Source organism: Delphinus delphis, chromosome 2 (genome assembly GCF_949987515.2).
Source record: "Delphinus delphis chromosome 2, mDelDel1.2, whole genome shotgun sequence".
In the NCBI taxonomy this organism is placed as follows: Eukaryota; Metazoa; Chordata; class Mammalia; order Artiodactyla; family Delphinidae; genus Delphinus; species Delphinus delphis.
In genome coordinates, this window is record NC_082684.1 from 122,605,365 (window position 1) to 122,627,773 (window position 22,409).

The following is a 22,409-nucleotide window of genomic DNA, read 5'->3' on the forward strand; positions in this document are numbered from 1 at the left end:
GGGAAGATCCCACATGCCGCGGAGCTGCTAGGCCCGGGAGCCATGGCCGCTGAGCCTGTGCGTCCGGAGCCTGTGCTCTGCAACGGGAGCGGCCACAACAGTGAGAGGCCCGTGTACTGCAATTAAAAAAAAAAAAAAAAAAAAAAAGAGAGAGGGAGAATTGCATTATAAATAGATTACATAGACTAGTAGATTGTAAAATTCGAGCAGAATGTTTTTCCTACAGATGATCAAATTCTAGGGTGGGACCCACACCTTTTGTAGCCCAGAGTAAGCTATAACAGAAATTCTCACACCCATTCTTTTTTTTTTTTTTTTTTTTTTTTTTTTTTGCAGTACGCGGGCCTCTCACTGTTGTGGCTTCTCCCGTTGCGGAGCGCAGGCTCAGCGGCCATGGCTCACGGGCCCAGCCGTTCCGCAGCATGTGGAATCTTCCCAGACCAGGGCACGAACCCGTGTCCCCTGCATCAGCAGATGGACTCTCAACCACTGCACCACAAGGGAAGCCCTCACACCCATTCTTATAGTAGGCTTTTCTACTCTTAATGAGAATAATACTCTAAATGTGGAGATCTTAGATCTTTTTACTTTGCAGATAGGTCACACATCAAAAATTCATACAGATAAGACAAAAAAATCAGTTTTTCTCACTTAAAATTTTTTCGTAATGTCATATTATCTCAGAACTGTGTAGCATAGTATTTGACGTAGCAGGTTAGGGAGAGAAGTAACCAAATCTGTGGCATGGTTGACAGTTACCTTTTAAAGAGATATTAAAAGCATAGCAATATTTTTGAAAATATCAAACCAATGTATACTCTAAAAAAACATATTTTTTAAGAAAATTCTGTAATTCATTTATTTTTACTGTGCCCATCATTAACAGAAATCTGGAATTTTGCCTTACATAAAACCAATTATATTCTTTAGGAACAGAAAGGAGAAATTTTGAGTTCATTTGGTTTTTCATATTTTCCCACTTTTGATTTAAAAGCAAAACCAGAAAAGCAACATAAGATCAGTCATTTTATTCATCATAAGTTTTATTGCCCTGCAAGTTCTGTTCACTAACTTCAAACATTTTAAATTATAAATGTTAACTATTATTGATAATAAAGGAACAGGTATATCTCACTTTTAGAAATATTTTAAGTCTTCCATCATAAGATCCCCTATGATGGAAATTTCTAGTTTAAAAAAGATTTACGTAGTTTTCCTTCTTATCTTAAAATTCCTTCCATAAGACACAATTGTCAGAGTAACCCTCAGATTATCAGCCTAGAATTGGAAAGGCAAAATTTCCTTTCATTTGCAAGAGTTGGAACTGAACTGACCCATCAATTTAAAACACAAGGTAATAATAGCCTGTGTAAAGCAAAATGTATCATCCTAAGAGGGGAAGCTAGTTCCTTGGTAAAGTTAACATTTCCTCAAAAATGGCTAATAAATAAAACCAGTCTTTTGTTTTTAACATTTCCAACGTAATATCATTTTCTTGGAAAAAGCCACGTTTCACATGTGTGGAATCTAATCATTACAATAAGCTTAATAAAGGATGTTTGCAGAATTTATTCCTGAGTTTGGTTTTAGCCCGTGTCCTGTAATAACCAGGAGAGGTGACCTGGTGTGTCGGGTGAGAGTTGGAAGAGGTGAGCTCTAAGCTTCTTTGCTGTCTGCAATGTTAAGACCATCTGCTAATAGATAACAAAGTTGGTGCATTTAAGTTTTCATCTTCTTCCTGCCTGGCCACTCCTGGGAGTGAGAGGAGCTGTTGGGAGGGGCTGAGGGGAGCGTCTGGGAGAAGGGTGTGTCCCCCCGAGGTGTCAGGCTGTGCAGGCACCAAGACCCCATGATGGACGATACTATGCTGCAGAGGCCAGCCTGGCCCCAAGACGTGCCCCTTGTTCCTGTGCAGTTGCAGTGCTGACTGAGTTTCACAACAAAGAAGACATCAAGATTTTTATAAATGTCTTTTTATAAGTCTCTTTTTCTGAACTCTGAAGGCAGAGGTTATTGTGGACCACTGGTTTGAGACCTTGACACTCCCATGGAACAGGCCCGCCATTGACTCTGTAGATACTATTTAACAAGTGTCCAAAGTAGAACCTTGAGATGGTTGCAGAGCCACAATCCTTCCTTTATGCAACGAGAAATCAATGCTGTTATGAAATGAGAAAACAGGCCTAAATGTGCAAGTAGCCGATCTGTGGCTGCAGCTTTCTGGTTCTCCTGTCACCTCCCCTGGGTCCCCTCCCTAGAATGCCACACAGATTTCTCCTGGTTTAGAATATGAGGTTACGTTAATCATTTTGAGTATTGATAATCTCAACTGATCAATAACCTCAACTAATTGGGTTAAGTGAATAGCTATTTGTGTCAATTTTTGTTTTTGTTTTGATGGAGCACAGCTGCTTGTGTTTTATGGAATTTAACTTCTGAGTGCTCAGTGGTTTGATGTCAACTTGGTAGAGGGTGAGGGGGTGGAGAGAGTTCAATTTAATCAAATTGATTTTAGCAAACAGCAAAACATTTAACTGTAATATCTTTTTTTCTTGAAAGGATGTTCTAGCTTCTTGAGAGAACCTTCTTACATACATATTCTTCACAAGCCAAATGGATATTTTGTGTTTGGGAGGTATACACCTTACACAAATAGTGCAGATATTTGTGCATTTTCCTATTAATTTTTGAACATTGGTCCCAGACTCTGACAAACTTCACAATACCAGGTTAATATGGCTGGCTCTGCCTTTATCTTCTGTCTGTCCCCAAAAATGGAAATGCAAAAGAATTTCCTCTTTTTTGTACACAAAATAAGTTCCCAAACCAGAAATAGTTTTAAGGGAAATCCAAAGTGGCCTAATTGAAATTTAAGAAGGCTTATTCATTTATATTTCGAAGTAACAGACTCCCTTCTGCCCAGCTTGAAGATGTGGAAACCTCCGGGATCACAAGGAAACATGTATTTTCCAGAGCAACTTAAAAAAATCGCAGGAAAATGAGGCCCGGGTTGGCATGGGTGGTCCTGAGGAAAAGGGCAAGTGAGGATTTGGACTGCAGACCCAAAGGCGTTGATCTGCAGACGTCATTACTGACACCAGGTGATGGGCATCGTTTCTGGTGCCTGTCATCACTTCTGTGCAAGCAGATTTCCACCTGCTGTGACGTTCCTTCTGCCCGAAGGGTTTCCATTTCCTTTCCCAGAGTACAGGTCTACCCGGGATGAATTCTTTCCATTTTTCTAGGTCTGAAGAAGTCTTTATTTCTTCTTTGTTTTCAAAATATGTTTTCACTGGGTGTAGAATTATAGGTGGACAGTTTTTTCTTTCAATACTTTGAAGGTGTTGCTTCACTGTCTTTTTTGCTTTGGTGTTTCCAATGACAAGTTTATCATTCTTGTCTTTGCTTCTCTGTACGTAATGTATTTTTCCTCTATTTTTATGATTCTCTGTCATTGATTTTTAAGCAGTTTGAATATGATTTGCCTGGGGTGTCGTTTTCTTCTTGTTCTTGTACTTGGGATTTATTGAGTGTTTTGAATCTGTGATTTATAGTTTTCATCAAATTTGGAAAATTTTTGGTCATTATTTCTTCATCCATTTTTCTCTGCTCCCCCACCCACCCCCCGACTCTATTTCAGATGTATTAGCCTACTAGAAGTTGTCCCAGAGCTTACGGATGTTCTTTTTATACCCTCCCATCTTTTTTTTAAATCTATTTTTCATATTGGATAGTTTCTATTTCTGTGTCTTCAAGTTCATTAAATTTTTTCTTTTAAGATGTCTAGTCTGCCGTTAATCTCATCCAGTGGGTTTTTCATCTCAGACTTTGTAGTTTTCAACTCTAGAAGTTTGATTTGGGTCTTTATTTTTTAAATCTCTTCCATATGTCTACTTAACAATTTCATCTTTCCTCTAGTTTCTTGAACACACAGATTACAGTTGTCACAACTATGTTAGTGCCCTACTCATTCTGTCATCTGTTTCATTTCTGCATCTGTTTGTATTGCTTGATTTTTATTTTCTTGATTACCTTTCTTCTTCTTTGCATGCCTGTGGTTTTTTATCACCAGGCCAAGTGTTATGAATTTTACTTTATAAGCTGTTGGACACTTCTGTACACTTTGAACTAAGAAACTTACTACTCTAGCTGGTGACAGCAAACACTATTCCTGGACCACTGGGAAATTCAGAGATCTTTCCTTTGCTTTTTTTCAGGTGGGTCTTTCCCTGGCCTTGGGTTGTTTGCTCAGGGGCCCCTTGGTTGGTCTCCAGAGCAGCTGGCCTCTTTGGGCAGCTCTCCCTTTTTGGCACCCTGCCCCGCAAACTGCAGCGGCCTTGGTCTCCCTGGACCCTCAGCTCTCTCCTCCACCGGCTTGGGGAGACTGAGGGCTCTGCCTGGTTCCCCATCCTGTCTGCAGCCTGAGACCCTTCAGACAATAAAGCAGGGCAAGTGTGGGGCTCACCTCAATTGCTCCACTCTCACAGCTTCCTGCTGTCCAGTGTCTGAAAACCATTTTTTAAAAAATTTATTTACTTATTTATTTTTGGCTGCATTGGGTCTTTGTTGCTGTGCATAGGCTTTCTCTAGTTGTGGTGAGCGGGGGCTACTCTTCGTTGCAGTGGCGGGCTCCTCATTGTTGTGGCTTCTCTTGTTGCGAAGCACGGGCTCTAGGCACGTGGACTTAAGTAGTTGTGGCGCACGGGCTTAGTTGCTCCGTGGCATGTGGGATCTTCCCAGACCAGGGCTTGAACCCGTGTCTCCTGCATTGGCAGATGGATTCTTAACCACTGCACCACCAGGGAAGTCCTGAAAACCATTTTTTAAAATGTATTTTGTCCCAGCTTCTTACTTGTTTCAAAGTGGAGAGTAAATCCTGTATATTCCACTTGGTCAGAAGTGGAAGTTGGCGATCAGTTTTGAAAATGGAATTATACTTTGTCTTTTTTAAAACTCCAACTCAGAGATTAATAGTGTATTTTGCTGCCCTTCCACAGCCAGGTCTCAGAGTAGCGTATTCCCCTGTGTTCAAAGAAAAATAAAGACAGCCTAGTACCCAAAAAATAGCTTGTTTTAATTTAAAGTGGAACAGAATGAGTATTTTTTCCTCACTGTTTAAGTGTGATTGATCGTAGATAAATTAAAGGACTTTGATATCATCAGCAAAACATTCTTGCCAGCCCAGGGACAAATACAAGTGTTCTTGGAAAAGGTTTGTGGGTGTGCTTAGGGCGTCCTTGTTATTTTCCCTCGCTTTGAATGAAAAAAGAAACTTATTTATTTTTATAGTAATGTTTCCTCAAAGTGATTGTGTAGCAGTGGTAGAACATAACACTCTACATTACAAAGCAGAAACAAATCGAGCTTTGTACTCAGCACAGGGCATGATATCCAAAGTACAGAAGTGTTCTTTAACACGGTAAGAATCTGAGTGAGGTTCCTGTTTCCTGACTTATTTTTAAAGTGTGATTGACACTGTGCTTTTTATCAGAGGATAGTCAGAAACTAAGGAAACTGTTTAAAAGACAAACAAACAAAAAAACAACTAACTCCTAGGCGTCAGTTTCTTAGCGGGCCAGGCAGGCACTACAGCTGTCATCTTTGCTCCTGTAAATGTTCGCTATGTCTCCTGATAAATTGTTTCCACTTCAGAGGAGCTGGGTGTGGAGAAACATGGACCAGGCACTGAGCAAGCATCACCATCGCTCCAGGTCCTGCATGATGCCGTGCACTCTGCCGGCTGGCATCTTCCAGCCCGTGCCTCAGTTTCCCCGGCCTCACAGAGTGGAGAGCAGTGGGGCTGCGCCTGGGGAGACACAGTGACTGGCGGAGTGAGCTGTGGTACAGCTGGATTAGGTGTGATGTCGGTCCCCGTGTGTCCGATGACCCGTGTACACTGTCCCTGTGTCCCTGACACTTGTGATGTTTCTGGGTCCCTGAAGCTTTTCCTCCCCACAATCTCACTAGTGCTTTTTAATTTTTTTCTTGTAAATTTTTTTTCTTGTAAACGACCAGGCCCTGCCCTGATCGTTTTGTCTTTCTCCTCTCTCTTCCCTCTCTGTCTTCATCTCCTGTTTCTCTTAGTTTTTTCCTCTCCTTTCTTTTCCCAGCTCTGCTGTATGTCTTGGTGGGATGCTTCCCTCTCTCTGTGGCCAGGAACTGGCCAGTCAGCAAAGTTTGCCTCTGGCCTTCTTCCTCTTAATCACCCAGCTCTGTATCTGTAGAGAGCCTGCAAGAGCCCGAGTGATCCACGTCTGCCTGGGACATCCCGGCAGCTCCCTTCTGGGCTCCTGCAGTGTCCCTGATGCTGGCCTTCCCCGCCTCCTGTGTTCCACCCACACTGACCCCTCTGGGACCTATGCTCACTGGACCCCATTGTCTGGTGGATTAAGGCTGTTAATGGGTTGTAATTAGTGAAGTGAAAAGAAATTTCTGCTAAGGTGGTGTCAGGTCACCTGTGACCCCTGCTGGATGACACATGTCCTCCACCTCATTTAAACACACACTGTTGTCATGGCTAGGAGACTTGTTCTGACTCCAGATCAGGGCAGTTAGTTCTCTGCTTCTGTCAGGCTGTATAGTTAAAGGGAAGGCTGTGCTACACTTGGCTTCTAGGCATAATTATGGTGTGTCTTTGCATACCTCACCTCCCTGGCTTTGCAGATGAATTTCTGGCCACCCAGTGGTCACCCCCTGGATCCCAGTAGTGGTACTTTCTGTGGAAGCCTTTTCCATCAGACCTGGGAGACCTCGTCTCGTAAGTCCTGGCCAGGACTGTTTGCTCTGTTTTCAGACTGTGGTACAAACATTGCTTGTTGTAGGCAGGTAGGAGGTAAAGCCCTATGGACATAGAATCATAGTTTCATCGTATATATTTAAGTTGCAAAACAGTCTGTGTGCCCAGAGCTCTGTGGGCATTGTTACACTTTGAAAAAAAACAAGTATAGATGGGTATTTCCCAGAACATCTTCAGATTTAAAGGAACCCTAAAATATGCAGGTGAGAGGATTGGCTTGCTCTTGAACTGCCTACCAGCAGCTTTGAATTCTAAGCAGTGCAGACACATCAGGCTCAAATCGTCCATTTGGTAATTCATCCACGCCTTCATCCCTGCACCCTGTCTCCTGGCAACCCCGCTGCTGTACTGTCAGGTAACCGCAGACAGGAAAGTTAAGGAAACTTGAACCAGGCCCTTGGGCTTTCGGCAGCAGGTCTTATTAGAAGGTTTGCAGGAGATGAGGAGTTTGGGGATAGTTTTCCTGCTTTGGCCTCCTCATTTCTCAGCCCCCACTCTGTAACACTTACATGGATCACAGGGAGTTCGCATTAAGTGATGGGGAAACTGCCATCAAGCCTTCATCTCTAGTTGAAGACCCTGACTTTGAAAACTAGATTCTACAATGCACATTGTCATTTTTGGAAAAAAAATTCTTGTAATTAATTTCTTATGTCAGGTGGTTTACCATACACGTCCTAGATCTACCTGAAGTGCATATAGTCTGCAGCGTGGGTGACCCCAAGGCAGACCACTTCTGTATCGGCCGCCAGATGGGATCTACCACCCAGTTCTGCGACAGCAGAACTGAGAATACAGGCCATGGGAAAGAGGGCAAAGTATCTTCCATCCCCTTCTTGTTTCTACTTCAGGATTTTTAGCAACAAGTCCTCATGCTTAAATTACCGTGTGCTGTGCTCGCTTCAGCAGCACATATACTAAAATTGGAACGATACAGAGAAGATTAGCATGGCCACTGTGCTAGGATGACACGCAAATTCGTGAAGCGTTCCATACTTTTTGTATAACTGATTCACTTTGTTATAAAGCAGAAACTAACACACCATTGTAAAGCAATTATACTCCAATAAAGATGTTAAAAAAAAAATTACTGTGTGCTGCTAGACCAAAGATGAACGGTGGTCATGGAGACATCTTCCCGCCTCTCGGCGTATCCAGGGTGATGAGCACTGTTCTCAGGCACATGGTGCATCTATGTAACTATGAGTGAGTTTGAGGTTTTCCCAAGAAGGAAAGGAAAATGAGCACAAATAAAAATTTCTGAAAGCAAAAATTTAATTACATGTTACCTTGAAGATAGACTTTACCAAAAAAAAAAAAAAACAGCCATCTTTATATAAATGTGCCCTTTGTTAGCTCACAGCAAATTTGTGGTGAAGTGGATGGAGTTCTTAAGGTTGGTTGCTCATTTGATTTTTCTCGTCTTTAGTTTTAAAAGAAACACCATAATTTTGAGAAAGTCAAAGTGAAATGTGTGTCCTCCATCACTCTGCCATCAGTAATTGTCCCTGGTGCCCTTAGTTCATGGCTCGTCACTCCCACCCTGCTCCCACTAGACTCTTTGTGGGAGGTATGGGCCTTACAGGCTCCCTCCTGTATCCCATCTCTTGGGGATTCCTCCACTGTGACATGTGGCCCCCACCATCCCACACTCAGCTGGGTTCTTTTGGGGGGTGGTCCCACCTCCCTGCCTCCCACCCTCCCATCTGGGGCCTCCCAGGGTGCTCTTACTTAGAGTGCAGACTGTCTCAGTGCTGGAAGCTTCTGCAGGGCTCGGGCTTCAGAGAACACAAGCAGGAATCCTCCCGTGCAGCCATCATGTCTCCCCTCCCCACCATGTGGGCCATCTCCTGTAAGGACCTTATTGCCCACTTGTGGCCTCTCTGCATACCCCCGTCTCACGGCCAGTCAGTGAGCACATCACATCCTCCCAACTGTGACCATCTTCCTGAAACCCAGGAAAGCCTGTGCTGATGTTAGTGCGTGTGGATCCCCCCAGCCTTTAATCCTAAAGCCAAACTCCACCTTCTCCAAGAAACTTCTTCTAAGTTCCCCCAAAGAATAGACAGCATTTGGCATAAAAGTATTATAGATCCAGGCTGGTCACCTGATGGGGGAAAATACTGGCATAAAAATACATGAGTTGTGAATCACTAGTTCCTTATACAAACCGCTTTCTCACCTGGGAAACAGGAGACAAACGGGAGAGTGTTTTGATGAGAGTTGATCGATAAATTGTGCTGAAGTATAGGTATCCCCCACTTTTCGAAAGTTCAGTTTATGCCACTTTGTTTTTACTTTTATTTATTTATTTTTTTGCGTTCACTTTTGCTAACCAAAAGAAATCCAAAGAGGATTTTTGCTTTTATGAAAAAAGGCAAAAAGCAAAAATAGCGTTTGTTTTGCAGCGAGCGGCAATAGAGTCAATGCACACCTCAAAGAGTGACACCACCAAGCTCTTTCTCTGGGAACCACACTCAGCATCTCTGTATCAAGTAGCTTTGAACTGTGTGAGCATCTGTGCTTTATCTAGATTTATTTTTGTGCATCCCTTGCCAGATGTGTTGTAAGGTAATTGCTTCTTCATTTATGCCATTTCAGGTCAGGAAAAGTTTCATAGAAACACTCTGCTTTTGGATAGTGGGGGAAACCTGTCATCCGTTTTTGCTCATTTAACCATTAATTTATGCCTAGCTGCTTCATCCAATATTCCCCTAGCACAGTAAGGCCATAGTGAGACCTTGAAGAAAGCAAATGCAACAGTGAGAACAAACCCTAGAACTGGGAAATAACTTTGCTACCCAGTGGTGACTCATGGTGGTGTTATTTTCATACTGTGAAATGAAGGGCCTTGTTGTGTAGTACAGCATGGGAACCAACAGTTAAATCGGGGGCTGTGTGCTTTCAGCCTGCTGATATATTTGGCACTTGTGAAAGTAAATAGGACACATTTAACTTTCAATATTACTTAAATGGTGATTACTTACTGCCTTTTTTCTTACTGGTATGTTCTACTGTGATCTTCCTCAAAGAAATCATTCAGTCAAATTTTTTTTTTTTTGCAGTATGCGGACCTCTCACAGTTGTGTCCTCTCCCGTTGCGGAGCACAGGCTCCGGACACGCAGGCTCAGCGGCCATGGCTCACGGGCCTAGCCGCTCCGCGGCATGTGGGATCTTCCAGGACTGGGGCACAGACCCATGTCCCCTGCATCGGCAGGCGGACTCTCAACCACTGCACCACCAGGGAAGCCCCAGTCGAACTTTTTACCTTCACTTCCACTATAGTTAGAAAATTTGTGAGGACATCATTTCAGAGTCCCAACTGGCACCAACGAAAGTGTTTTTCTCTTTAAAATATTTGGTTAATTAGGACTTCATTTAAAACCATCACCCTACAAGGAATGTTTGACCATCGCCAGAATCTCAAAGCATTCATCCATTCAGCCAGCAAAGCCAGCTTGACCTGTGGGAGGCCGGGCCACGGGCAGGGTGAGGGGATGGGCGGCCTGAAGGCCAGTGTGCACCCTGTGCGTGTGGCCTGGTGGAGTGGGTGAGGAGGCCTGCGGGCAGGCTGCCTGCCCACCCTCCCTGGTGAAGGTGCTCAGAGCCTGGGCATCTGGTCCCCTTGAGCGTTCAGAGGCGCTCAGCGGAGGAGAGAAGATGGCATTCGGGCTGATTCTTGAAATATGTGAAGATTCCACTGCATGAAGAAATGAGTGAAGGGTGTCTTCCTGATCTCACACCCAAGGTGGCCGTTCTTTGAAAGTCCTGAGCACTTCTCCTTTGCCCGTCTTTTGTTGCTCCTGAAAAGCTGAGCTCCCAGCTGAGGTGGAGGCAGTCTGTGTGATGGAGACATGGGTGCCTTGAAGGGTAGGCTGTGGTCAGAACTGGGCCATTTAGATGCACTGGAGAAAACACATGCCTGCCCTTAATTTCTCCTGCTTTGGGGTCAGGGAGCATTCATGGTGGAGGGAGAGCAGAAGGTGTGTCAGGGCGGCTGTTTCTTCTGTATTAATTACAAGACAATTACGTTTAGCAGTTTGCAGTTGCTTCTTCTCAAAGCAATATAAGGGGCTTTTCTAAGAATTAAGATAAATGTCTTGGGAAGACTATTCGAAATAACTAGCAGATGTGCTTTTCATCTTTGATTCTGAAATACCTTTTCCTCCAGACTCTGGGAATTATGGGAATTTCACGTTTTCTTTTTAGTAAAGGTAGAAACTTGTTTTCATGAAGCAAATTATGAAATGTTTGCCAATTCCTAGAACTAGGTGAGTTTTGGGAAGGAAAATAGTCCAGCCTTCCTTTTTGAACCCATGGATTTAGAATTTCCTTGTGTTCTGCCCCTAGAAGGGACACATAAGCCTCCAACCTGTGGGCCCAGGTGGTGCTAGAGTGGACACAACCCACGGGTGTTGAGCTACAAGACTTCAACTTTTATCTGGAACTTTCTTACATGTTCATGCATTATTTTCCCAGTCAAAATCTGTAAATAGCCAGCTGTTCGAACTCAAACATAGCACAAAAATATGTATTAAGTGTGATGCAGGGGGTGGGCCCACTTTTTGGTGAATGCTACTATTGAAACATTGATTATGATAAAAGACTTTCTGTTTCTTAATGAGGCAGCCTCTCTTTTCCTGGATCTGGACCCTTGTACAGCAGGAGGAACTCAAGGTGGTGAAGCAGGGGTCCTGAGGCCAGTGTGTGCTGGGCCTGGTGGATTCCATCTGCCCTGTGGGTCCTAGGGACTCAACCAGTCATTCTAAACTAGCTGGAGAGGCATCGCTGAGCGGGTATCCAGCAGGGTCCTGTGGGCCTGTGTGTAGATGTGGAGGTTGGTTCTCTCAGAACCTTCTCCCGCATCACCATTAGCTTGCCACACCTGCTGCGTGTGCCTTATAAGATTTCAAAAGAGGGTTTTAACTTTTCCTCCATTCCCACCTTTCTGTTTTCCAAACCCAGGATGTATTACAATTTGAGCAAATCTAAAAAGCCAATACTTAAAATTCCTGATATTTTTATAATATTTTATACTTCTAAAGGAAATACCACATAATATTATTCATTCAGCTGTTTAACAAACATTTATTTGACTCTATATATTTAATATTCAAAGGTGCATGCTGGATAAAATTGGTTTGATTCCCAGGACAGTTCTGAGAGGTGACTCGCCTGTGTCATTAGCCACGTTTTCCAGACAAGATGACTTACGTTCATGTTCCTAGTAGTTAGGTGGCTTATCCAGGCACACTAAGTGGATGCCGGAGGCTGATTGAACATGTCTATCTTTTTAGATCTCAGGCTCTTTCTACTTGACCTCCACGTGTGTCAGTTGTCCTTGATGTGTATATCTGTGTGTACCCATCCATGTGTACGTGTGTGCACCCCCCCACACCTACAGACATACCACACACACTCATGTGCATACACCACACACACACGCCTCCCACTCGCACACATCTTGTGGCAGGGCAGTGTGCAGACAGAGCAGCAGTGTGGGTGGTACTGAGGCGTACTCAAGCCCACGTCTGGCAGATCTGTGGCTCCCAGTCTACGCTCGCAGAAGCCAAGGCCTCTGGAGGTTTGGGAATTGCCCAGCTTGGTCCAGACTGAGTGAGGTTCATTCTTGGGCTTTCTGAATTCACTGTTGGGTTTAGCAGGTGCTGCTGGTGTGTCCACTGTGGGCTATCTTGGCCTTACAAGCAGGATGGCAGCACTTCGGAACCTGAGGGTCACATCCTTATGGAACAGGTGCTAGTGACAAGGGCCCTTGGGAATGGGGACTGGACTTTGCCCGCCAGGGGTTAGAACGTCAGTGGCCAAACCCTGGTTCCCACGGACTAACTAAGGCAGAGCAGCTCGGGCTGCTTGTGTAGGTTCCATCACTCTCTTTAAAGAACTCTCCATGGTGGGTGAGTTGCTCTAGTGATGCAGTCCTTGTGTCTGAGAAGCAGAGAGGAAACTTTCAGATGCCCAGAGGGCATGAGGGCATCACAGGTCCCCTTGCTCCCTGTCGTGTCTCGTCCCTTAGCATGTAGCCCAGCAGAACCAACAGACACTGGATGAATGAATGAGTGAGTGAATGAAAGGAAGAAGGTGCCCAGCAGGTCACGAGTAATCCAGGGGTCCTAGGGGACTGTATGGCAGATGTGCCTGAGGGATGGTAAGTGGGGACCCAGCACAGGCCACAGAGTCACAACCTGACCACCTTCCCACGAACCATTGTCTCCCCTCAGACCCTAGGCTGCAGGGTCAGAGGGGGATGTGTCCCTGTGGCCGGGTCTTGCCTTGTTTCAGGAATCGTCCCCCCTCACTAGGGTCCCTTGGCCATGAGAGCACCAGGTGGGAGCTGACTTCAGGACACATCCCACTGAATATTGGCCACACCCTCCTCACACATAAAATGCACTTTTACCTGATTTCTGCTCATGATTTGTTTTAGGCAGCATAATGGTCCTCCAAAGACGTCCACCTCCTAATCCTCAGAACCTGTGAGTATTTTCATGGAAAAGCACAGTTAAGGTGGCTCATCAGATGACCTTAAGATAAAGAGATTATCTTGGCTTTTCTAGGTGGGCCCATTATAATCCCAGGGATCCTAAGGTGGAAGAAAAAAAATCAGGAGAGAGCCAGACAGATGGAGCTCAGTGAGAGAGGCCTGACGCCACGCTGGCCTTGAAGGTGGAGGAGGGGGCTGGCCTTAGAAACTGGAAAAGGCAGGGAGACGGGTTTGCCCCTGGAGCCCCCAGAAAGGGATGCGGCCCTGCTGACACCTCGATTTTAGCTCAGTGAGGCCAATGTTGGGATTCTGACCCCCAGGACTATAACATGATAAATTTGTGTGGCTTTAAGCTTCGCTCATGGTAATCTGTTACTGCTGCCAGAGGGAGCTGGTCCATAGTCCCAGACTCTGACTCAGTGCATCCACGTGGCCCCAGCTTCAGTGAGGGAGGCCTGTGGGTCTGAGAGAAGCTGCCTCCATATTTCCCAGCCTAGTGGTTTCAGTTTTCAAGGAGGAAAGCCCAGCTCCGCGTTGCGACGTTAAAACAACACGGTCTGTACTGCAGAGACAGGCATATGCAACGTCTCCATGGTGCACTTTGCCCAATTTCTGTTCTGTTCTCAGAAGACAAGCATCCAGTTGGAGAGTTCCCAAGTAAGTCTTGGCCCAAAAGCAACATTTTACTGACTTGAAACAGGAAAATAATTTTTAAAGTCTCCCTGGTGAACAAAGATGGCTTTGTGTGTGGTACTAGCCTGAGTCGGCCACGTGCCCTCCCGTCATGTGGAGCACGTGTTCCCTGTGTTGGTATAAAAATGTGCATGAGATCCTTCCCTTTGGAACACAGGGAGATTCTCAGCCTTTGGCCCAAGGCAAGTGGTACTGCTCGCCAGTAACGGAGATATACTGCCACGTGGCCTCTGTGTTCTGTCAGGCATGTTGGGTTCAGAGATTAGCAAGGAGGGGTCCCCATGGGGGCCCGAGGTGCCCCTCCCACCTGGTGGTGCAAAAGGACAGTAGCCTGGTGAGCAGTAGGTGCAGAAGGGGCAGGGGCAAGGTGCTTTATAGAGCGGAAAGGTGTGATTTCCTTAAAAGCAAGCTGTTCCACGCCAGGTTGAACCATTTTCAAAATGAGCACATTGAGGCCTGATGATTGGGGAACTAAGGGTGAGAGGTGTTGGCTGTCTGGGAGGTGAGTACGAGTCAGCATTCCAAAGCTCCGTGGTGGCACCTTCCCCCAGAGACTCTCACCCAAGACCCCGTCACAGCAGCCCTGAGTACACAGCCAAGCTCATCTCTGCACCCATTCCCTACCCCCACGGTACAAGCATTGTCACTGTTATCCCCACTCTGCAGATGGGGACACAGGCTCAGACACACGCCTGGCAGCCCAGCTTGGAAGTGCTGACCCTGGGGTTGAACCCGGGGCCTGGGGAGCTGCTGTTCTGACTTGAAACAGGAAAATGATTTTTTATTTTCCTCACATCCCAATGTGTAGGACAGTGTGAGGGCAGTACGTGTGGCTGGTTCCCCAAAGCATCTCTGTCCCCCTGGGGTCATGGCACACACTGGACTGCCTTCCCCAGCTGAGGAGAGACTGTCACTCCAAAGAGTTTTCTTTTGTTCAAGTTAGTTACCTAAGAGGAGATACATTTTCCTTTCACCCAGAATGACGCCCCAAACTCTCCTCTGTAAGGGGGACAGCATGAGGATAGTGCTGTCACTAAAGTTATTCAAATACTGGTGTTAGATTAAATGTGTGGACTTTATTTCTATATAAGCACATAGGCTCTGCTGTTGTTGAAATACTAGGAATAAAATAAAACTAAAAAATAAGGTGAGAAATAGATGTTAAAAAAATTAGCCATGTATTGGTATTTGAAATAAAGTGAATTTTATTAGGATGGGTAGGAAGCCTCCCGAATGTTCCAGAGTAGGCTGCCTGACACACTTTCTACGCTACCCTAGATCAGTTTGCATTGTTGGGGGGTCCAGATGAAAGCCCTTTATGGGCGTGTCCAGTGCGGGTGGCAGCCAGAGCAGCCGAATCGGCTTTTGTCACCATGATCTGAGGACTGTTCTCTTGTTGGGTGTTTGTCATCCAGCCCTGGTGGCCCAGGAGACCTGGAAGCTGTCTCACCAGACTGGGATCACATATTGCAGGAAGTAAAAAAGCCTTTTTTCTCCTGCTGATTGGAATCTTCTCGCTGTTCTGTGCTGCCCTCCTTGTACCCTTGGCCTTGCTGCGGGTTGTCCACAGATGCGGGCGGCAGGTCGGCCCCTCTTCATGCCAGTGACCTGCTCAGAGGTGTGTCCTGGGCCTGGGGTGCCTGTCCCAGCTTTCCTGGCAGCAGGGGGATTCCTTGTGCCACTGAGGAGCCTAATATACACAGGTGTGTGTTTTGTGAATTCTTTTCTGAAAGATAACCTTTCCAAGTTACTAAAGTTTCAAGAGCCACTGAAAGAGTGAGAGGCCTTTTCAAGGCGAGTTTGAATTACTGCTGCTGCCATTTCCACCCAGGGGGCATTGTCCTGAGGCCCAGTTGGCCCATCCCAGGGGGCAGCAGGCAAGTTCCAGGCAGAGGACACCTGTCCAGGTCACTTGTGGTTGCAGCCATGCCCAGGATGCCTGCCTGACCACAGGGGCACATCCCCAGTGGAAAGAACCGGAGCGGTCCGAAGAAGGGAGAGTGCTCTCTGATGTCGGCCAGACTCAGCTTGTGCAGGAACAAAGGCTCCCTGGCCAGCTCCCTGCTATGGGAACCCCCGTGTGCTGGCCCTGGCTGTGTGTGCACACAGGGTCATGAGAGAGCTGTGGGTGAAAGTGACTGTGACACTCAGCACCTGTGCTTTGGCTGTGAAACAAACCCTTTTCACAGGTCAAATTTTTCCCAGCGGATTTCATGACACACTACATCAGTTAAGGAATAAAATGTCTCAAGAAATATTTCCAGGCAGTAATTTTAGTGCTGGTACCTACCTGGCAGTCTTTGGGAAAATAAGTATTACTGTTAATAGTGGTAAAGATAATAACATATTGCTAAAACCAAAATCAGGAATCGAATTCAACGGTATTTAGATTGTTAGAGGCATACGCAGAAACCCAAAAACATTAAAAAAATTTTTGTTCCTATTTACAAGCACTTTCAACCCCAAATCACTGAAGTGGATTGAGGGAAGAGTCTGTCTCTCCCTCATCTCAAGAAACTACGTTGAAATCCCAAAGTCGTCATTGTTACGGGTTTAGAATTGGGCCAGGGGTGACCAGTCGGCAGGCCTTCCCGCAGTGGGGCCTGTGTGACAGTCACGTCTATGGCACCCAGGCCTCATGAGGTGGGCTCCGCAGTATGACGGCGATTTGGTGCTGGGATGGTGGGAACCCCTGGCTGATTCAGTTCCTCCGAAGCGGTGTGCTTCTTAACTTTGCACATTTGTGTAGCGACAAAAGATTCTTTGAATGTAACTTACTGTAACCTGCTTGATTCCCCCAAGAAGAAAAAGAAATTTTTTTTTCTAAATAAAGATAGGCGAAAACATCTATAATTTAGCCATTCCCATTTCTTAGCATTTTTGCCCCCAATAATCTAAAATTGGAAAGCATGGGTTACATTCGTAGACGTAGAAGGCCTTCCTTCTATGCGTGTTTTTGGAGCAGCTCTCCTCTCTTCCAGCCGTGAGTCAGGGCATAGGTTTAACCCCCTCTGGTCCTCAGCATCTTCATCCTTAAAGTGGGAGTGGCACGGCACTCCCTCACAGGGCACTGCAAACATGACTGGTGACAGTGACTCTGCGGTGGCCTGTGGGGTCTGGCAGCTGTGGCACAAGGAGAAGGGGACCATCAACAGCATGGCCGAACTCACCATGTCTTTACCCAAGAAGGGGGTTAAGTCAGTTCTGAATTCCAGCATTGTTGACCGTTCTCAGAAAATTATTGGGTGAAATCAGTTTCCTGAGGTTACTGTTGCCGTTACTGCTTTACTGGAGAAAATTGGAATTGGACTCCCAAGCTGTGAATTCCAGAGGTGTCTTACGTCCCCACACAAACTGCTTCAAAAGAAATCATGTCGCCAGAGCATAGTTTGATCCATATTTTAACATCCCTTCCGTTCCAGGGGCTGAATCTTCTGAAGGACAGGGCTTGTTTGACGTCGTTCACCGTGCTTGTCATGACTGAGGGACATTTGCAATAAATCAGTTATGGAGAAATGTTATTGCGGTGAATTTTTTAGAGAACTTTATAGAGAGAATAGGTTGCTTGCGTGATTCCTCATTCTGCTTGGCCAGGAGGAACCCAGCGTGGTATTAGTCAGAGAGTGACCCAAAGGTCAGTGCTTTTCAGTGAGCCTCGGGAAGACTCCTGGTAGTGCAGTGGGAGCAGACCATCACCCCCACCGAGTGGGAAAATCCGTCTACTTCTCTGGCCCTTAGTCCCCTCAGAATGTCAAATGAGAGGAAGGGACCTTGTCATCAATGAAGCCTTCTCACTTTCAAAATTCAGATTCAGAGGAAGCAGGGGGCTCTGGGGAAATGGGGGCCTGAACCTTTCTCCTCTCCAACCTGCATGCTGGAGCAGTGGCCACAGGTCTCTGTACATCTGGACTGACCTTGGTCCATCTGGGTCCGTACAGAGCACTGGCTCAGGCTCCTGCATAGGCCACAGGCACTCGGAGAACAGCACTGGGGTGGGTGCCACAAAGGAGAGTGTCTTGGTGAAAGCCTGGGCCTGCAGAGGGCTGTGGGCCTTCAGTGGGGAAGGTGGCCGTTGGTGCATGCAAGGGTGACCTGACGCTCTGGCCTCCGGGGTGCTTTTCATTTGCCCCTGAGGCTGGGAGAGGCTGCCAGTGGGAGCCCAGATGAACTTCATGCTCACTGCTCTCTTGGGGGCCGCTTCACTTTCCGTAAGGCGGGCACCTGCCATCATTTTAGAAAGCAGAGCTAACCAAACGTGCTAACCAAGAATAGTAACCATTCCTTCAAAGGGGCCTGGCCACCAGGGAAATGAAAATGGTTTAAGCAGAGGGAACTCATGCCCAGAGAAACAGCTGCTGAGGAAGGCTTGGGACCATAAAGAATGACTCACAGTAACTCAGGGAGCAGTGAGCACCCAGAAGGGAAATGGGGAGGATAGTGCTGAAAACAGGAACAAATACTATAAAATACCTAGGAGTGAATTGAACAAGAAGGGCTCAAAACCTGCATGAAGAAAACTGCAGTATCTCTTTGAAGGATGTAAGCCAGCAGGAGGCTTCCTGTGGCTGTGGGTGGGAGAGTGAGTTCTCCAAGAAGAGGGTGCATGTGTTTCTGTGGTTCTGCCTGCAAGGTTCTCTTGGAATTGAATAAAATGGCCTTAGAGTTTATAATGCCCCAGTATAGCCAAGACATTTTTGAAAAGATCAAACAGGAGGGACTTTTCGTACAGTTAGTGGAACCAGGGCTGCAGCATGAAGTTGACTGTGACTCGCAGGGGTGCAGAGGTGGCAGCAGGAAGCACCCCGTGTCACCCAGAGTGCCAGCCGGGGCCCTGCTAGGGGGCTGCCTCCACCCGGGGTTGGGGGCTCCCAGTGATGGGGCTGATCCAGCACACTGTGCAGTGGATCTCAGAGTGTGGACATGGAGAAAGACATGATAAACCCCAAATGCATGATATTATATATGAGAATTTTAGAGTGGGTACTTAAGTTCCGTGGGAAAAGGATTATTTAATAAACAGTGTTTATACAATTGGCTGTCTGGAGGAAACAGCCTTGGACCCTCAGGTTGTACTATATAAAAATGAATATCAGTTCATTTGAATACTAAAAAAGAAAAGAATGCTGCACTCCCCAACAAAAAACAAAGAAGTAAACATCCAGTCTAGGGGCACAGGGGACTTTCTTAGCCAGGCCTAGAAAACTCACACATATTTAACTATAGAAAAATTTAAAACTGTTATATGACAAAAATATACTATAAGCAAACATTAAAAAACATAATTCTTTAGAGAAAAATATTTTCAAGGTAAAATAAATAGGATTAATATTTTTAATATAAAAGCTCTCACAAATTAAGTTGTCCAGAAGGAAGTAAACAATACGATAGGAAAAACAGTGGGAAAATAGGCAGTTTATTCCCAGAAGAACAGGTTAAATGGCCTGGGAGTCAGGCAGGAGCAATAAAAAGGTAAGGTGTCCTGTCTGCCTATCAGGTGGCAAGGAGAGAAAAGAAAGAAGCACTTACTGTTTGCAGAAACAGGGCGGGCAGGTACTCTTAGGTACCAAAGGAGAAGTATGTATTGTTGCAGCCACTTAGGAAAAATTGTTAAAAACACAAGACCTCTCCCAGCTTTAAGGCATTGCCTGAAATGTGAGTCATCCTGCCTGTTTCATGAGAATGTCATACCAACCACTGAATGTAGAAGAAATTAACTTGAAAACTCTAAAAGTGCCCCCAAAGTGTTTTACATGCTTTACAAATGGGCAGTACTATTATTGGGATAAAGAGTCTGATCCCCGCATCCTGATGTCTGGTGAGCTATTTTGAGACGGTCCCATGAAACTCAGAAAAGACTGCTGTAGAAATGATTTGTCCAAAAACAAAAGTTTTATAACTCACCAAGAAGTTTCTAATTGGTCATGTTCCTTTAGGTGTCATTTTGCTGTCACAAGCTAGTACAGCTCCTGGGGAAAATTCCTTTCTTCTGGGTATGCAGTGTGGCCTTGCAGTGAATAATTGTGTGGTCCCAGCATAGTCCAGTGTGGGCTGGCAAAGTCAGCATCCAATCTTCATTCTAAAGAAGACAGAGGCCCTGTAATCCGGGGCGAGTACCGCCAGCATGCTCTGATGTTTAGTATGAGATTCCGAATCCATTAGCGTGTCTCACCGAAGGAGCAGCTGTTTCAGTTTAGGGTGGAAAGGAGACACATTCTGGACGTTATGCAACAGATTTGGGTCTGGTGCCTGCTGCAGATTTTGCCATTTCTGTTTCAGTGCTGAGTTCTCACCCACATAATTTTTAAAATATGTTGTTTCTGTAAAGGTTACTTAATAACCCATGTTCCTGAATGTCCATCCTGGGTGCTCTGAAGTGGTGGTCCTCCACCTGGAGCGACTTTGCCCCCAGAAGGAACTTGGCTGGTAGGATTTGTGGGGAGGGGCTACTGCCCCTCTTGGGTGGGGGCTTGGTGCTGCCCAAGTCCCACAGTGCAGATAGCCCTCTGCAAAAAAAAAACGATCTGGCCCCAACGTTGCTGAGGCTGAGAAACCCTGCTTTAAAGCCATTATCTCTCTCATTCTGGGCTTTTCCCTTCTTTGCCTGTTGTGTAATTGCTAGGGACCAGGGTTCTTGGCCTCCTTAATCAATATAGAAATTGATCATAGAAATTGATCAGAGGCCAGACAAGAAATTCAGGCAAGGCTTTATTGGGACTCCTGCTGCAGCAGGAGGGAGCTAAAACAAGTAACAGATTCCCTTGTTTGCTCCCTGAGGGGAGGGTTGAGCTGATTCCTTATATGGGGTGAGGGTGGAGGTGTGTCCAGGGGTCGGGCCGGAGGGGTGGCTTAGGTGATCTGCCCACCCCCTTGGTGGTGGTGTGTGCAGGGGGCATGCGCAGCACCCTGCTGTTGCTCCTGACCCCCTGTTTTTGTTCCCGGCTCTTCAGAAGTGGCAGTTGGGTTTTTTTGTCTCTTTGTATCTTGTTGTCCAGAATTTGCCCCAACTGTACATACATGCAGTTATTTTTAGTTCATTATAGTTTTGTATTTTGTAGCTAGAGGAGAGGTTTGTCCAGGTGCAGGCATCGCAACGCTGCAGCAAAGGGTCCCAGGTCCCAGGCCTGTCTCATAATGAGTGTATATTAAATTTGGGGTAGTTTCAGAGTCTCTATGGGTCTTTTTAAAATGTTGTGAAAATTGTCCATCTCTGTCTCTCACTCTCTTCATCCCCACATACTCCTTCATTTGTCCACCATCTGAATAATGAATCCATGAAGGGTTTTCTCATCCCTAAGGCATCAGGCCTTGCCACAATGATTATTCCACGAGATTCTTGGATCTCTTGCTGCCACATTCCCATTTAGGGCTTGCCTCTCACTGCATCCTGTTTTCTCATTTGTGCTGTTTGCTTAAAAAAGCTTAAAAAAGTGTTGAGCAGCTCTCCCCTTGCAGGGCCAAAGGAGTACTTCACTCGGGCCATGCTTGGGAGGCCTGAGTCTAGTCGGTTTGCGTGTTTCGTGAGTTCTCTGGGCTTCTCTTTTTCTTAAAAATGTGTTTTGTGGATCTTTCTAGATACTTTATGTTTGACCCTACCTCGATCTTGAACCATTTGGGGGAAAGAACATGAATTCAACTGCATGCATCCCGATATTTCTGGCCAACTTTTTTTCTGTTTAGTAAATGAAGCACTTTACTTGGAGCTTGCCTTTCTTATCCAGGATCCGGATGTTTTACCAACAGGGGATGTGATAAACTGACAGGTAGACCTGAAGCAATTTTATGTTTGGAAAGAGCTTTCTCTTTATAGGGAAAATTGTTCCATGTCAGAGACGTTGTATGGAATGTTGCTAACCATGCGGTCTTATTTTCTCTATGATTCTACACAGCGCTGCCCATACAGGTACCCCATTCACTTAACTGTTCTGAACAATCACACCATCTTTCTAAGTTAAGAAAACAAAATCTCAGCTCTTGCTTTAATTACAAACCACAAATTAAATGTAAAATGTATAATACTTTCAAAACCAGACCTCCCCCAGGGCTTCATGGGCCCCGGAGTCAGACAGATTTGGTCCTCGCTGTGCCCCTTTCTGGGTGTGACTTTGGACAGGTCAGTCTGTCCATCCGTAAGTGAGAATGTAGTGTGAGGACTGTGTGTAAGCACTCTGCATGCTGCCTGCTCCATATGAGGGCTGCACTTAGTGGGGGGACGTACCTACTGTTCTGTTGCTCTGATTATTAAGATGATACTGATGTGTGGGCGCTGACGGGGATTTGGTGTCAGCCTCCAGCTGGCGTGGGCTGAAAGCCTTGTCCCAAGCCGTTAAGCATTCGTGAACCTTGTGCAGGTGGCCCACTCCTGGAAAACATTTCCCCGTCTTTCAAGAGACTGAACTCTCCCTTAGTCAGGCAGGAAA

At 45.8% G+C, this 22,409-nt stretch overlaps 1 protein-coding gene and 1 non-coding gene across 2 annotated transcripts in view; both read left to right on the plus strand.

Moving 5' to 3' along the window:
• The window catches only part of ATP10A (ATPase phospholipid transporting 10A (putative)), a 173,981-nt gene that overhangs the window by 42,620 nt on the left and 108,952 nt on the right, over positions 1 to 22,409 (plus strand).
• LOC132421500 (U6 spliceosomal RNA) lies at positions 7,690 to 7,796 on the plus strand. Its single transcript, XR_009518744.1, has one exon. It is a non-coding gene; the product is annotated as a U6 spliceosomal RNA (small nuclear RNA).